Genomic DNA, 17,878 nt, shown 5'->3' on the forward strand with positions numbered 1-17,878 from the left:
GATCCTTATGACAACATGATGGCAGGGATCGTGTGTGTGTAATGATGACAATGTAGCGCTAAACATGGATTGCCCACTTAGCTGTCCCAAAACTGCGAAATATGGTATGCTGACAGTGTCTTAGCTGATCATCATTGACAGAATGCATGGGCACAGGTGTAGTCATTGCACCTGAAATGTGTCACTCAGGGCCATATGTACCTATATCAGGTATTGTGATTCACAGATTGCGAGACTTAGCAACTACCAATTAGCAAGTTGGATGATCAGAGGTAGAACACTCAAAATGACACTGTTTGCAATTAATAAATGGGGCAAATGACCTACCTCTTGAATAATGATGAGGTAGGTCTCAGTTTGCAAACCCCTTGGGATTGGCGGCACTCACAGGGATTCTGGCCTGCTGAGTTCAGCAGACCACCATGTCTGTGACTGCTCTCATATTGGGATGTAAATATTCATTGAAATGCAGCCTTATTTCAGCAGGGGTGAACAGAAAGTATTTTAAAAACCTATTTCATTACTGAAAGAAATTTTTGGAAGCAGTCAGTGGTCTGTGGCCCAACTTCATGCTCAGAGAACGTTTTTGACCATGCATTCACAAAGAGGAAGGGATCCCATGGGGACCCCTGCCCTTTTGAAAATGGGTTATCACCAAGTTGAAACGGATGATAACTGCAATAGCTTAGTGCCAGCATTTGTGCCCAAGAATAAAACAAATAGCCACCTGAGACTCAATGATAGGTTTGGGACAGCTATTCCTAAATGCCACTGTTTTGTGATTGTGCAATCTGATAGCAGAATGGCAAATTTTGGTTAGTGCATTTGAATGAATATTTGTCCTGACGTAAACACAAAAATTCAGTAAACTTAGCCGTTAGTGTAAGTTATAAATAGCTTGGTGCAAACGGCCCTGAATAATACTCAGACATGGCTCAACGAAACTTAGACTGCATTGTTACCATGTGATAACATGTGTAATACATCTCATTACTGGTACACTAACAGTTTGTTCAACTTGCATTCCACATGGCCACAAACATTGCATGCAGCACGGCAAGACATCTGCTACTGTCACTTAGGAGCATTCTACTGTACACATTTGTCAATGTGATACTCACCAACAGGGCCACCGATCACCACACCCAGGTGGTTCAGCAGGTCCTGTTCTCGGGCCACCAGGTCAGCCCAGCCCAGCGATGCTTCAGCTGGTGCTCGTTCCGGAAGGAGTTGAATACCCGTTTAAGGTGGGAGAGCACCTTCGCCCAATGCAGCTGTCTTGCCTCTGTGTGATACCCCTGTATCACACGGCCTCCAGCATCATTGGAAGGAAGTGGCACACCAGCCACACAAATGCCTCAAGCTCCTCCTCACCCATACACCCCAGCCTCGCCCTTCCTGACATGGTACAGTACAGTATTTTGACACTAAAATGAAAAATAAAGGACAAGAAAGTAGAAATAAGGAAACTTGCAAACCCCAAGGACAGACCCCAACTAATGTAACCCACAAACAGACACCCAACAGTACAAATACAATTCAGACAACAATAAAAGACACAAACACACTTACACAGGTACAAAATACAATAAGGATACACCAAAAGACAAAAGATAGACCACACAGGAGACAATATACACAATCCACAAGCGAGCAAGACCAACACACAGCCACACAGTCAAGAAAAATCACAGACTGCAAATTGAAACTGAAAGTACGTCCACTGTACCATGTCTGTAAACAGGATTTCCTATTACATCACTTCATGTCCCCTTTGCACTCCGTTTTCCGTCTTGCGTGTACTTTTTTTGATGCATACATAGTTTGCATGAATATTTTTGACGCATAAGCTACTTGTGCAGCAAAATCCCATGCATTACCGGGAAACTACTATTTTTATGGCTATCCACATGCTGAGGTGTGCTGGTGGAATTAATGCTAGGGACCCATTGATGTTTAGCGTGTGTATGCGTGTTTTTTCAAAGCATTTGCGTCAAAATTTGTGACTGAAACTATGTTTGTGTGATTTTTCATTATTTAACATTCATGCAGCCTGTATCTAGACGACGATAAGATGATATGGCCTGCAGTGTGTGTTCTAGTGTTAGGCCACATGTGGTATACCATGCAACTGCGGCTCACATTTCTACTATCTTTGTGCAGGAATTTCCTTTTTTTTTACTGACGCAAAAGTAGCGCAAAGTAAGACATTTCTATGGAATTTGAAGTTTGTGCAGATTTTGCGTCAATAAATGATGGCAAGGCTGCGCTACAAAAATATAAATCATGGCCTGTGTGTTTTGTGTGTGAATTGACTGTTACAACTTTATGTGTGCTTCTGATGAAACAGCATGCAATACATTTGGCGTGATGTTCATGTATGAATGTGTTACAAATGGTATCAACATCAGCTGGCAATCAACGAGGTACAACAGTCATGATATGTGTTTGTAATATGTGTCGACTCATTTGCTGTGTGTAGTTGTTTGACTTTGGGGACTTTACATTTCCCACGACAAACAATACACAGGGAAGGTCGAGGATAGCTGATGAAGGCTATGTCAGATATGTTACCCCTCACATGTCATTAATTGTTGCTTACCACTTCATGGTGACTTGTGTGTAAACTACCCATAAGTCAGGCATTTGAACATGTTTGGTAGGTACAGTGTTTGCGACACAGAGCCTCAATTCCAATCATAAAATTGTCATGTAGACATCAGTGTGACTAATGTAAATTACCTATGTTCCTCGTGTGGCTGTGGTGGACCAGCAGCCCAGGCTGCATGTGTTCACATATTTTCAGAGGTGCATTGCACAAAAGTGTCCAGTTCAAGTGTGTGGGCATGTGTACCCTGTGTCAGTATTGGGCTCCATGGTGTTACGGTTTCATGCAGGTCTAGTCAGGAGTCTTTTGGGGCAACCCTTGAGTTCACAGAGTGTCTTTCAAAGCAGATTTGTCCTTAAGCCGAAGATCAGCTAAAGGCATACAAGGAGATAGGGCAGCTAAGGTAGGCAGATAATAAAGAAGAGTGAAGACAGAGCAACCGTAGTGTGGACAAATATGGATCAATAATGGACAAACATGCAGGGCTCATCACTACGTTTGTACACAGGTAGGGCTCTGAACCTCCCACAGCAACAGGGAACGTCAGTGCCTCTGTGCAGATTAATCTCACAGCTAGTCACCACGCAAGCCACATTGAAAGGTGGCGGCAGAAGTGAATCTGTGTCTGGATCCTCAGGGCACAAACATGGATTGTCCTTACATACACAAGACTAGCCCTTGTTTGTTGGGCTGGAGACACAGTAACAAATCCAGGAATACAGCCATAGCACACTGTCACTGTTTGGCACTAATGAATACATGCAAAACTAGACGAAGGATTGGGGCTGGATTAGCCTCCTGGAAACCATATGCCAGTACAAATACAAAATTAAACAATTCTATACAGTTGAGGACTGACAGTACACTTACCAGACATAATACCCCAAGAGGAAACGGAGGGCAAGGGAAGCAGCTAGGAGGCAAATACAGGCACAGGGAACAGGCTCTGGTTGACGCTAAGACTGGAACAGGTCTGGTTAACAGGAAGCAGGCTCTGTCAGGAACCAACAAGAACAAGACTGAAAAACAGGGAGCAGAGTCTGACTGGAATAAGCAGGAACAACACTGTGGAAAAAGAGAGCAGTTTTAGGGATAATCCGGACTGTAACACAATCCAACAAGGGTTCTGGTACACAAATGAATTGTACTCCAATGCACGCCGAGGAGCATCAGGGAATGGCAGCTTCTAAGCAGTTCCAGGCAGCAGCAAGGCCAGGGCAGAGTCAAATGGCTGGGCTGCACAAGAGAGCTCACAGTTGTGTGCAGCTTCAGTCTCTCACAAGCCCTGGAGGAGAGAATGCAGTATAAGGGGACAACCAGACTTTTCCCATGGGAAGCTATGGACAGAAGATTACAGGTCTTACGGACTACCAGGCAGTGCATTATGGGACCTGAAGTCAATGCAGGCTAATGTAGTTGTACTATGGCATGCCATATAGAAAAGGGAAGCAAACAGGAGTCAGAATGGGAGTCTGGGTGAGTGTTGATGATGATTCCCAGGGTACAGATAGGCCATTTATAGCACCCCCTAGAGAAGGGAGGGCAGAGACTTAAAACATGGCTGTGGCAGGATTTATTACCAGGGATGGACTGCGCAGTGCATGTCTTGTGACCATTGCTTTTCATACCTGGGACACTCATGCTATCTGTTTTCAGGATTGATGCACCGCTTGTCACACAAGCTCCTCACAGGTGTGTGCAGCTTCAGTCTCTCACAAGTCCTGGAGGAGAGAATCCAGTATAAGGGGAAAACCAGCCTTTTCCCATGGGAAGCTATGGACAAAAGATTACTGGTCTTACTGACTATCAGGCAGTGCATTATGGGACCTGAAGTCCATGCAGGCTAATGTAGTTGTACTATGGCATGCCATATAGAAAAGGGACGCAAACAGGAGTCAGAATGGGAGTCTGGGTGAGTGTTGATGATAATTCCCATGATACAGATAGTCCATTTACAGCGCATCCTAGAGAAGGGAGGGCAGAGACTTAAAACATGGCTGTGGCAAAACGTATTACCCGGGATTGACTGCACAGGGCATGTCTTGTGACCATTGCTTGTCATACCTGGGACACTCATACTATCCATTTTCAGGATTGATGCACCTCTTGTCACACAAGCTCCTTGCAGAGATAGCAAATGTCACACTCACTAATGGCAAGGGTCTGTTCATACATTCTTGTTACCAATGCTATTTCACATTCACTGCCTCATGTATGAGGAGCTTATTTACCTTATGATTGAAGATGTCATAGTTGTGTGTTATGTGCTACAGTAGATCATGTTGGCAACATGGATGTCTGTCATAGCTGTGGTCCTATGATTTTGCCCTTCATATGTGAACTAGAAAAGATGTTTTTTTTACAAACTGTGTGTGATGTCTGCTGTACAATCATACACATCAAATGTGATGTGGCATCAGAAGTAGTCAGATTTGTCTTTGTGACATGCTTCCTGAGGTAATACTCACATTCCTAAAGAACATGTGATGCATAAATAAGTACCCAGAGCAGGATTGAGTGATAAAGTGGGGTGTTAAATTCCATATTGTAACAATGTGTTTATAGTGACTATTGTTGAAAAAAGGTTTGAACTGTCTGCAGTCTGGAACGCATTCCTGCAGCTGTGTTTGTATGTTCCCCCTCATTTTCCCTGGCACCATCCTCCTCCTCCTCCTAAGGCGGTTCTTGCTCGGGTTCATATAGGGGGATGTTCCTCCTAACACAAATGTTGTGCAGGATGGCACAAGTCAATATGATCTTACAGACCATTTCTGGGGAATATAGGAGGCTGCCTCTGGTGATGTCCAGGCACCTGAATCTGGACTTCAGGCTGCCAAAGGTCCATTCAACAATGGTGCATGTCCTCTGATGTGCCTCATTATAGGCACACTCTGCTGCTGTGCTTGGGTTGGGGAATGGGGTCATGATCCATGGCTGGATCCCATAAACCTGATCAGCTGAAAAAGAAAATAGGAGTAAGTATTTTGTTGTTGCTTGCACCAGGAATGCCATGTAGCATGGCAGTTGGTATCTTGTGTCGTTTGTGACTCATAAGTGTTTGTGGCTTTGTGTGGGATCCTAGGCATCTGTGAGGTTTTTTCTGCATTAGGTTGTTTGACTTGACAACTTGTGTTTGGCTCATTGACCTGATACCTATGGTTTAGTTTCCAAATTGCAGTTCAGTGTGTATCTCCCATGCGTTGTGTAGTGAGCTACATGTGTTAGTGTGCGTTCACTGGTGGGGACATGATACTTCCACACACACAATAGATTCCAATGTGTTGGTAACATGGTTGCACTACATGGCCTGGACACCCCATCCACTTGGACTTATGTGATTGCAGATGAAAACAAGAAGTGAGGCCCTTTGACTGGGCTTGGTGGCAATGCCAACACATCTCCCTAAGTTGGCAGTACTGAGGTGTTCAGTATTGGCAATGTACAATTGTCCCATGTGTGCCTTGCTTGTATGTAGACCTTTGTGGTTCCCTCTGCTAGTGGCTCATGTGCAACCGTGCACCTACACTACCAAACTTGCCCCAGGTAAGCTGGCTAACTGGCTTGTGGAGGTGGATGTATCTGTGCAGGAAGGGCCATCTCCCTGTACATCTGTTATTTAGATGGAGAATTGGCTCTTTCAGTATGTGCAGCAGTGTGCAGTTTGCATTAGTGTAACATCAATATGTTTTCATAGCACAGTCCACTTCCTTATTGCTTGCTGGCAACGTCACCCCAGGAGTGATGTGTGATGTTGGTACTGCCTCAGTATTTCCATGTCACCTACATGTGAGTCAGCATCATCATGCTATGTGTCTCATGGTGTTTGACCTGCTGCAACACACATTGCACACCACTTCCACAGTACTTTTTGCTTGGGAGGGTGTGCGATTGACTATGAGCCCTTATGCAATAGTAAATAGTTCATCTTCCAAGTTGTACTTCCAGGGCAGGCCATGTCATTGTCACTGTGTGGTTTGAAATTGGTCCCTTGTAGCTCTAGAGTGGCATCTATTGTTATTGGCAGCCGTCATTAGTCCAGAGGTGTGTATCCCATTGTGACAGGGTGTCCAACATAACTACCTGTGTCACACCTCAGTGTCTTCCTGGCCACGTGTCAATGTACTGGTGTATGTATTGTATGTCCTACAGGGTTGCTGTGCCATGTGTATATTATTAGGTTTATGGACTTACCAACAAGAGTTGCCATATTGTCCGTCCTGGAAGTGCCATTGATGGTGCTGTGGCGAAAGATGAAGGAACCATGTATACTCCTAGGATACTTGGCCAAGATGTTGGTGAACAAGCCCCGGTGAGCAACAATGGCCTGCACTTTTATGGAGTGTGTGTGCTTTCTGTTGCGGCAGGTGGTACAATCCAGACCTGGGTGCAGTCAATAGCACCAAGCACATGCGGGAAGCCATGTATTTGGTAAAACCCCTGTTTGGTCTCCTGCTGCTTCTGCTGTGTGTTGGGGAAGCTGATGTGGTGGGGTGTGAGGGAGATGATGGCATCAAGGACCTTGGGAAGGAAGGCAGAGAATGAGGGCTGTGATACCCCAGCAACCAGGGCACCTGTAGTGTGGAATGAGCCACTTGCCAACATGTGCAGGACAGCTAGCAGCTTGGTCTCCAGTGGAATATTGTGTGGTGTCTGCAGGCTGGCTGTTATCTGTGGCTCAGTTTGGTGCAGCAGCTGCTGTATGGCTTGCCAGTTGAGTTTGTACCTCCGGATTATATCCTGTTCCCTGAGGCCCTGGCAGGTTGTCCTGTTCCTGAGGAGCCTCTCCTGCCTTCTGCATTGCCTTTGGGGTCCACGTTGATGTGGTGGGAGCTGCTGCTGTTGGTCCTGTGCTCTGCGTCATCTTGCATGCTGCATGAGTAGCACCTCCATGTTGTCCTTCCTGAGCAATGATGTTGCTTGTCTGTGTTTTCCTTAAGTATTGGTGTGTTTACCCCATTTTAACACCTGCCCTGACCAAGGCGTTAAAATTTGACGCAAATCGGGCTTTGTGTAATTTTTTGGGTCCGCTTCCCAGCCATGCGTCATTTTTACCCAGATGGATAAATATGGCGCATGGGTGTTTGAGGTATTTTTGGGATGGGAATGCCTACCTTGCATCTCATTGACGCAAGGCAGTTACACGCATCCAGAAAATGACAAAAACTCGGATATTTTGACAGTAGACGGGTCTAACGTCAAAATATAAATATGGTGTTAAATTCGCGCCGGATTTGCGTTAAAAAAATGACGCTAATCCGACGCAAACGAAGTGTAAATATGGGCCTACATTTCTAAATGTTATGCCTTCTAGGTTTGAAAAATACAAATTATGGAGGATTGAAGTTAACCCACACAGTTCTAAAAATAGATTGTTTAATAGAAAATTATACTGTTATTGTAAAACTAGGCGGTGCATCTCCATTCTTCTTGGCATGTCCGTCACTCTTGGGTGCCTGAGTGATACCATCTTGCAGCTAAGCTGAAGTGTTGAGCTTTCACCAAGTTTTGTTCATGCAGGAGAGGACTAGGAGAAGGCCTGTGTACTGAAAAACAGTAACTGTGTTACAGAGTGAAAAAAAGGGAAAAGGGAAGCAAGATAAGCTTCATGAGGAGTCAGGAGTGTACCAAGAAGACTCAGAGGCAGAGCAAGAACATAAAGGAAAGTTTCAAGTTTGAGCCAGGAATGCAGCATACACATACCCAGCAGCATTTCCCAAATCAACGCACCTCTCTCCAGTCCACAGAGCTGAGTGAGTACTAGGCCTCAGAGTCTGTGCCATCATCATGGTTTCTCTTTGAAGTCAATAATTTTCTCCTTCTAAGTGTCGAGATTGTCCCACCCTGAGTCCTTCCATCCTCCTCCTCCTTCTCCTGACTCTGAGTAAATCTGTCCAAATCCCAAACTGTGCGAGGTAGACCTATGCAGTGTACTGCTGATGAAGTACAAATAGAGAAACAGAATTAGAGTATTTTGTGTAGATTTGTGTTTGGTACTGGCAGTCTTTTAATCAATGATCTTCTGGGCAGCCCTGCTAGATGATGTAAAAATAAAAAAAAGGATTGGCAATGGCATGTGAGGGAGGCAGGCATTGTCTCCAATGTCCTGAAGGGAATGTGGGGGCACACAGATCCACAGATCCACCTGCAATCAGGACATATATGTGACTAAAAATGGTGGGGCAGTATAAATCCAACACAAACAAGTTTCACTAGCTATTTCTTTTTTTATCAAAGAAAGAATGACAAAGGTTCAACGCTAAATAATAAAAAGGTTCTATGGTGGCACTGACATACTTAGTCCAAGAAGTAGAGTTTGTCCTCAAACTCAGGTGGTTAACCCAGAAGTTGGTCAGCAAACACATTTGATTCTGATCAATCATCTTCTTCCTCCTCCTGTGGTACTTTGGGAACAGTGTAATCAGGGAGTATAAAATGCTGGTTCAGTTGACCATGGTTAATCTCTCCACATTTTGAGGTGAGAGACTGGAAAGAAAGAAAGAAGTTAAACGAGAAATAACTTAAAAGTTCTATGGTGGCACTGGCATACTTAGTCTAGGAAGTAGAGTTTGTCCTCAAACTCAGATGGTTCATTCAGAAGTTGGTCAACAAACGCATTTGATTCTGACCAATCACACTCTTCCTCCTCCTGTGGTGTTTAGGAAACAGTGTATTCAGGTGGTATAAAATGCTAGCTCATTTTGATCATGGTTAATCTCTCCATATTTTAAGATGAGAGACTGGTCCTTCTCACTGTAACAACTGCGCCAACTGCACTGAACACACGTTCAGAAGACCTGTGGCTACATAACAAGCCAGATACTTTAATGCCAGCCTGCTGAGAGCTGGCCATTAGCACATCTTCCCATACCAATGCACCAATGGGCTTTGATCCACATACACCTCTTTTGAGTCATCCAGATATTTCTGTAACATCCTCTGAAGTGTCATTGGTGCTGCCACTTGCTCAACCTCTTTTGCCTTCACCCCTGCACCGGACTTAAGAACTGCCACTTGAAACCAAGCCAATGCAGAGGTTGGGCCCAATTCTTCTGATGCTGTTGTTACCGGTGTTCTTGTTGCTGGTGTTTGGCTGCTGTGAGACAAGACTGCCCTCTCTGGAAGTTGAAGGCGGCACACCAGAAGTTCTAGCCATTCTTCTTCCAGTGCTCCGGCTTGCCCAACAATCCCCCTCTTGTATTTTGAAACACGCACTTCAGAAAGAGGAATAAAAGTGGGAAGAATTTTTCGTAGCGTGGATGAAGTAGGGTGGCACAGATGTACTCTTTGGATGAGATAATGTCATTTTGTAGCTTTGCATTACAAGTCAAGCAATAGCTTAGGCTCGGAGCCAAGGCATGTGCTTCTGAGTTTTCATTCACACTTCCGAGCACATATTTTTCAGACACCTTCTTTAGCTGCTCTTGTAGCAGATGCAACAACAGGATAGCTTAGCCCATCGTACTGTCCTCCTTGGTTACTTTTCACGTGAAAACCTCAAAAGAGTACAGCATCTGTGTCAGGCATTTGACGAAGCCCCGTTTTTTCACATCCATGGTCGTAGCTTTCCCAATTGCATCCCCTCCTCTTGTGTCTGCACTGCTCAAACAGACATTGCAACATATAATAGTTTGAGTTCCAATGTGTTGGCACCTCCTGTATCATGGCTTTACTGGTACTCTGTTACTGCGCTAAATAATCTGCAGCTGCTTCAGGGGTGCAAAAGAATGGCTGAAATGAGTGCAGATTTGTCTGCAGGTGGTCAGTATGTTGTTGACTATGGGCCTTATTACAACTTTGGAGGACAGTGTTAATCCGTCCCAAATGTGACGGATATACCACCTACCGTATTACGAGTTCCATAGGATATAATGGACTCGTAATACGGTAGGTGGTATATCCGTCACATTTGGGACGGATTAACACCATCCTCCAAAGTTGTAATAAGGCCCTATGTCTTCTTTTTTGAGAAGGTCTTGCACAACCAGGTTGATGCAGTGTACCAAACATAGGACCATGAAATAGTCACCGTCTGCCATGGCCTTGACTATGTTACTGCCATTGTCCTTGGCAATAAATCCAATTTGGAGACCTCTGCCGCAGCCATTCAGACACCTTGCTATTAAATTCTTCAAAGATCTTTGCAGCTGTATGTGATTTGTCCATGGCGAACATGGCTACTGCTGCATGCCACTGAACGCTCTTAAAAATGTCTTAAGGGAAAAGACCTGTGAATAGATTTTGCTTTACCCCCACAAAAGAGATCCAGGTTGCAGTGATGCACATGTAATTAGTAGCCTGACAACTGGTCTACATGTCTGTTGTAAGGTGGATAGTCTGGCCAACACTTTGCTGCACAGCTCGTCCAACCATTTGAAGCACATCATGATGCAGCACTAGAACAGCAACTCTGGCAAAATAGGTCAGACTTGGATCCTTCCATTTTGGGCAGATGGCTGCCACAAACCCTAAGAATCCCACTCCTGCCACAAAAGAAAAAGAGAGGAGTCCCAGCGCTAACATTTTTCCCACCTTCCCCTTGTACAGACATGCATTGAGTGATTGTAGTTGTAGGGCCCATCCTGCTTAAACATGCCTGTAAGAGTAGCATGGACTTTCTTCTTTTGTGTGGCCACTGACGCAGGCAACTTTTGAGATGTAGGTGGTGGTAGACTCAATGTACGTTGTGGTGCAGTCACCATATGCTATGGTGTCTCCATCTGACGTTGAGTTTTCCTGTGCCATTGTGAGGTCGCTGAGGCGGGTGATTCTGATCCACTGTTGGGGACAGGGCTGCTTTGCATGGGGATGTCACCCTCTTCTTTCTCATCTTCCACCATGATTTGACCAGTTGTAGCTGATGTTTACTGGTTCTCCTCACCTTCACCACCGCAACCACGTTCAGCAATTTATTTAAGGTGCTCCTCCCACGGACTGCATGATTTTTTTTATATGGGTCGTCTGGCCCGTAGTACCATAATGTGAATCAGGCTAACCTCAACGAACACTCGAATGGCAAATGGAGCATATTGCAACCTTCTCCTCCTGTTTGTTAATCTTAAAAAATTCCCAAACTAGGGAGAAGTACTTTCTTACTAAGCCACTGCCAATGCCTGAAGAAGAACTGGAGGTAGGTGGGTGTGTCAGTTGCCTCTCTGTAGTCCATATTTCTTCTGAGGTAGGGGATGGTGAAGGTCTCAGCTGGGCCTTACAAATATGAGAGGTGGTAGTGCTGCTTGTGCCACATCCCTCAGAGCATGTTGAATAGTAATGTCAGACTCCTCTGTGCCAGCTCTGTGACTGGCTCATTGTCGTCATCTTCCTCCTCATCATCCTCTTCATTAATTCTAAGGCTTTCTGGAACTGTTCTTTTCCCATGCCTCTCCTGACTTCTCCTGGACTCTGCTGGGGTTCACTCCATTTCCCTGGCATTATCATCAGAAGAGTTGCTTGGAGAAAAAGGTGGAGTAGTACCCTTCCTTTTTCTTACTGAAGATCTGGGAACAATTGATTCTAAAAGAGGAGGGTCTTGCTTGACAGGAAGCTCAACATCTTTTTCTGTTCCAACTTCAGGAAGATTTACTATTGCTGGCTGCGGCTTCTGTCCACTTTGCTCTGTTTCCTGAAACGATTGGGTACTACTTTGAGAAAGGGACAAATCCAAATCAATGCCACTGCTCATTAATGCAGTGGTTTACCTTACTGGAAGACATAGCCTTGGTCTTAGGTTGGGGTGGTGCTGTTGATGCGGAAGTGCTGCTCCCTGGTTCCTCCTTGGAGGCTGGTGTGGTTGGCACGCCGCTGGTGGGAAGCTGCTGCTTCTCACTGACCACATTCTTGTGAGTGAACTTCTTTGGGGCCATCTTAAAGCTCTCAGTTGGCAGTGGCACTAAGCTGCACAAGTGGAAGAGATTGAAGGACTGAAATAACTGTGAAGGCCTACGCTTTGGCAGTACTGTGGGCGATGTGACGTCGCCTCTTGTGCACCCAAAACCGACCAAGCAAGGAAAACTATGTAATTAGTGAAACACGGTATTGTTGCAGGTTGAAATATAACAGACAAATGCAATATTAGTGTGGTTGGTTACTTATGTAATAAATGAAAATGTAATCTGATATTGTAAAGTCAAACCACACCACCACACCATAACATTTTATTTCAAATCTTGCAGCACCACATGCAGATATAGCTCTTTGCTTTTTCTTCATCTGTTTAAAGGAGACACCTGTGTTAGTCAGAGAGAGGTGTAAAAAACCTATGGCAGCAAGGTGGTCCAGGGGAAATGTAATAATCATTAAAAAAATATATTTCTGTTGCTGATCTGTCTGCAGTGCACCACAGCCAGGGTGCCCAGGAGGAAATGGAATTATTATACACCTAAAGAAAGTGAGTGCTGTAGCGTGGTTGTGTGCCTTTTGTGGATGAATGGATGGATGGAGGAATGGATGTATGGACGGATCAAGGCAAAATGCAGAATTAAATCAAATGAAATAAAAATAAAAAAAAAATAAGAAAATTAACCTATTAAAAAAATCTTATAATTAAAATTAAAATGAAAAAAACAAGAAATTGGAAAAAGTAAAAATTGAAATAGGAACTCAAAAGAAGAAAAATAAAAAATTAAAAAATAAATAAAAATTAAAATTAAAATAAAAGTAAAATAAAGAATTAAAATTAAAATTAAAATAGAAAATTAAATTTCAAAATTAAAATACAAGCTTCAAATTAACAAATGAATAATTGCCAATGTTTTTATGCAAGCTCCCAGCCAAATGGTCAAACAACAGCAAGGAGGCATGGCAACCAAAAAACACATGCAAGCCCATGGCAAAGAGACACTGGCTGGATGCACAAAATGGCTGCCAGTTACATGCTCAAAACTCAACAACAAGAAGCAAGAAGGCATAAGGGACAAGGAACACACGAAAGCCTGTGGCAAAAAGACACTGTCTGGACACACAAAATGGCCACTGGCTACATTTTCAAATAACAACAACAAGGGGCAAGGGGATATGGGAAACAAAGAACACATGAAGCTGATCAAAGACACACTAGCTGGATGCACAAAATTGCTCCCAGCCACATGGTCAAACAACAACAATGAGCAAGGAGGCATGGCAAACAAAGAACACATACAAGCCTATGGCAAAGGGACACTGGCTGGATGCACAAAATAGGCTCTAGCCGCAGGGTCAAACAACAACAGCAAGGTGGCACTGGGAACAAAGACCACATGCAAACCTATGGCAAAGAGACACTGGCTGGATGCACAAAGTGACTGCCAGCACAATGGTCAAACAACAACAACAAGGAGCAAGGAGACATGGGGATCAAAGAACACATGCAAACCTATGGCTAAGGGGCACTGGCTGGATGCACAAAATGGCTGCCAGCCACATGGTCAAACAACAACAACAAGGAGCAATGAGGGATGGGAAAAAAGAACACATGGACGTCTATGGAAAAGAGACACTGGTTAGATGCACAAAATGGCCACCAGCACATGGTCAAACAATAACAACAATGATCAAGGAGGCATGGGTAACAAGGAGACATGCAAGCCTGTGGCAAAGAGACACTAGCTGGATGCACAAATTGGCCACCAGCCACATGGTCAAACAACAACAACAAGGAGCAAGGAGGAATGGCAAACAAAGAACACATGCAAGCCTATGGGAAAGGGACACTGGCTGGATGCACAAAACGGCTGCCAGCCACATGGTCAAACAAAAGCAACAAAGAGCAAATAGAACAAAGAACACATGGAAGCCTACGGCAGACACACTGACTCGATGCACAAAATGGCTGCCAGCCACATGGCCAAACAACAACTGCAAAGAAGGAGGCATAGAGAACAAAGAACACAAAATGGCCCCTGGCCACACAGCATGGAGAACAAAGACAAATGGTGGATGATGACACATATCCTCCTATGCCATCAAATATTACAACATATACACTTTTTGCAAAAAATAAAATGTAAACAATAGTCAACATTTTGTTTTTAATCCAAAGCCATCTCTGCCCTAAATTAAGTTTTAAAACACTGAACCACTTATTTCGTGTACTGATAACTATTAGTACTGGGCCTACTGGCTAGATGGCCCTTTGGAAATCTAGGCCACAATGTAACATAATGTTGCAAATGTAACAAACATGTAGAAAAGGTACTGAGCTGTGCAACAATGTTCCTTTACAAAAGATGAAAAATCAATGAAATGCAACATAAATACTAACTAGGCCCATACTTAGACTCCAGGCCAGCCACCACTATACATTTTTTAAATCAAATTAAAGTACAAAGAAATACTGGTGCATTCCCAAGCAAACAAACAACACCCTTATACAATAGTTTTTGGACTTACTTGTGTGATTTCACAAAAACAAAGTCCTTAAAACTGAAGGCATATCCAGAAGACAAAAAGAGTGATCCTTCCACCTCGAAATCCAAGTAAAAATTGACCAGGAGAAGGACAAAGCACTGGGAGGAGCCTGCCGGGCAGGAACAGGAAGATGGAGTCTCTGGGGCACTTTCTTCCTATTTGACAAAAAAGAAAAAGGCTCCTCACACTAAAAAACAACTTGAAAGGTCCATTGGAGAAGAACATCCACTCAAAAACCTCTTTTGACTAGATTTAGATGCATCTCGAGTAGAAAATCCACTACAGGTGTGTTTACGCTCAAGAGCAGGATTGTTTTGGTGCCGTCGCAGTAGGAAGCAGCATGAGTAAATGCAAAGGATTGCACATGAGGCCTGAAGCAGTGTGAGCTAACGCAAAGTCTTTGTGCACTTGCTAGTGGCCCGAGAGTATCAGGCACCAAAATCAAATTTTGCACGTGCAGCATTCACCCTGTACTAAAACATTGCAGACAGCCATCTCCTGTGGGCAATCAAGCACAAATGGGTAGACAAGTACCTGATGCTTACAGTCTTCACTGCTAATGCACAACTTCTCATGCAGAGCCCACTTCCTCTAAACACTTACGGACCCTTAGGAGAGTAAGCACCTACTATGTAAAACCTTCGCCCTGTAGCCAGGTTTGTACAGGAGCCAACCTCTTGTGAGCAAATCTCTGCTTTGTACAGTGTTTACTCTGTGGACAACTATTCACAGATTCACTCGCTACACACACTAAGGACCCATTTGGAGGCCAAGCATGTTGCAAGAGCTTACACCCATTAGCAATAAAGAGGCTGTGGAAAAATAGGTCTAGATGTACCTTGCTGAATACCTTCCAGCATGATAAGCCTATACTAAACTAACACATTCATTGGATAATGTCATCAGTGACATTATCTATGATGCCATTTGAGGTGTCATCAGTGATGTCATCAAAAATATAATTCAGCTTGTCATGCGAGGTCATAGGTAGTGCATGGTGGGGTCGCAAGTTATAGTTAACTCAGTAAATTATAACTGGTGAATTTAATTTGTTTTGTAATAAAGCAATAGTTTTTATATTATTAAAAGGCCTAACTATAGCATCACTTTGTTTATTTTCAGTGAAAAAAAAAATATATATATATATTACCTAGTGGCAGTCGCAACTAGGTAGTTATGGTTAAGTATTTTTCCAAAGAAAACGTGTTTTTTTACTTGCCTATATCTTTGGCACCGTTTGACGAATCTTCATGAAATTATCACAAAAAAAAAGGGTTGCAGTGACTCTTGTTGTGCATGGAAAGTTTCAGGGTGATCCTTCAAGATGGGGCTGAGACAAAGAGGACGAGGAAGTGAAAATGTTGTGTTTCCCATGTTATTTCCCATAAGACCTTTAGGCACGACTACAGCCCGAACCACTGGACCAAATGACACCAAATTTGGCAGAAAGCTAGCTTTTGGTACACAGATCACGCTTTCGCCTATTTTGGGAAAATAAATTTGTATATCTCTGGCCGCGATGATTTTACGAATATTTTACGAATAATTAAATGAAATGTGTGAATTTTTTGCGAATACACATGCGAAAAGAAGCAGTGCAATTGGCTGACCACAACCTGACTAGAAAGCTGCAGCTGCCATTTTGTTTCATGGGACAGGGTGCACAGGGATGAAAATCCAAATTGAATGTGGCATATGGGGTCAGGGTGAATGTACACTGACCCCAGTGATGTGATAGAGGTGTGTTTTAGGGGCACATTATGGGTTTAAATATTTTTGCTTCACCATGTGCAATAGTCATGAAAATTCACAACTTTTGGGGTCACCCCAGAGTCCCTGGGATCACCACCGCCCTGGGGCTTCTTCAACGATGGAGGGGGGCCATGCAGCCCCCCTCAAGGAGCCACTGATGGCCCTGGGGACCGCCACCTGCCCAGGGCCGGATCCTGCTATGTCCCTGCTTGTATGTAATACAAAACCCTTGTGTTCATTATTATTTGATATTATTTCATTTTCATAAAATAATTACTCAAATTATATGTTTCGCCACTTGTTAAACACTGTTCTCAAAAACTCATTTAGCTGTCTGATGCATTTGTTCAATTCTTCAACTGCATAACGTCATTCATCATATCACATTAATATACCTATGGCATAGTAACTGTTTGTGACTGTTTTACCCAAGTGGGTGAACAAGTGACTCATTTAGAGAACTTCCTTCAAAATCATGCTATATTTGATCACATATTCCTATTTTGCATTACTTTCATAGACATTCCTTTCCTAACTAATTTCACAAGTGGTAAAATAAATAATCAAAATGATCATTCCCAAGTGGGCCAATATATCAATTGAGCATTTTTCTTAGCAAAAGACTTCTCTTGTATTTCCTATCAGCTTCACCCTGCGCCCATCCATACTACACAAGATCTTGTCAAATAACAAAATGCACAGCCTGAATGTAACCATTAATGAATATCACATAAAAAAGTGAACAGTTCCTCCTCATTGTTAAGACAATTCGGAAACTTAGTATCCAAATTCAGTACATATCTGCTCTCCAGCTGCCTCAACTGAATTTCTCTATCGCCCCCCTCTCCGTTGCAATGGTACTGCATCTATTACAAAATATTTCAAACCCATCTTATCCTCTCCATGAACCTCTGTAATGTGCATGACCACTGGGTATTAATCGTCCTTATTACTGGTGGCTCGTAAATGGCTTGTTGCAATATTCTTTTTATGAACTTGCAGTTTGGTGCTGCCTACATATTGCAGTCCACACTGGCATCTTAGTACATAAACTGCAAATTAAGTTTTGCAACGGAAGGGACCCCTGATCTTAAGGGTTGTGCTACTGAATGCTGTCTCTACCTCATATATGTTGAG

Source organism: Pleurodeles waltl, chromosome 1_1 (genome assembly GCF_031143425.1).
Source record: "Pleurodeles waltl isolate 20211129_DDA chromosome 1_1, aPleWal1.hap1.20221129, whole genome shotgun sequence".
Classification (NCBI taxonomy): domain Eukaryota; kingdom Metazoa; phylum Chordata; class Amphibia; order Caudata; family Salamandridae; genus Pleurodeles; species Pleurodeles waltl.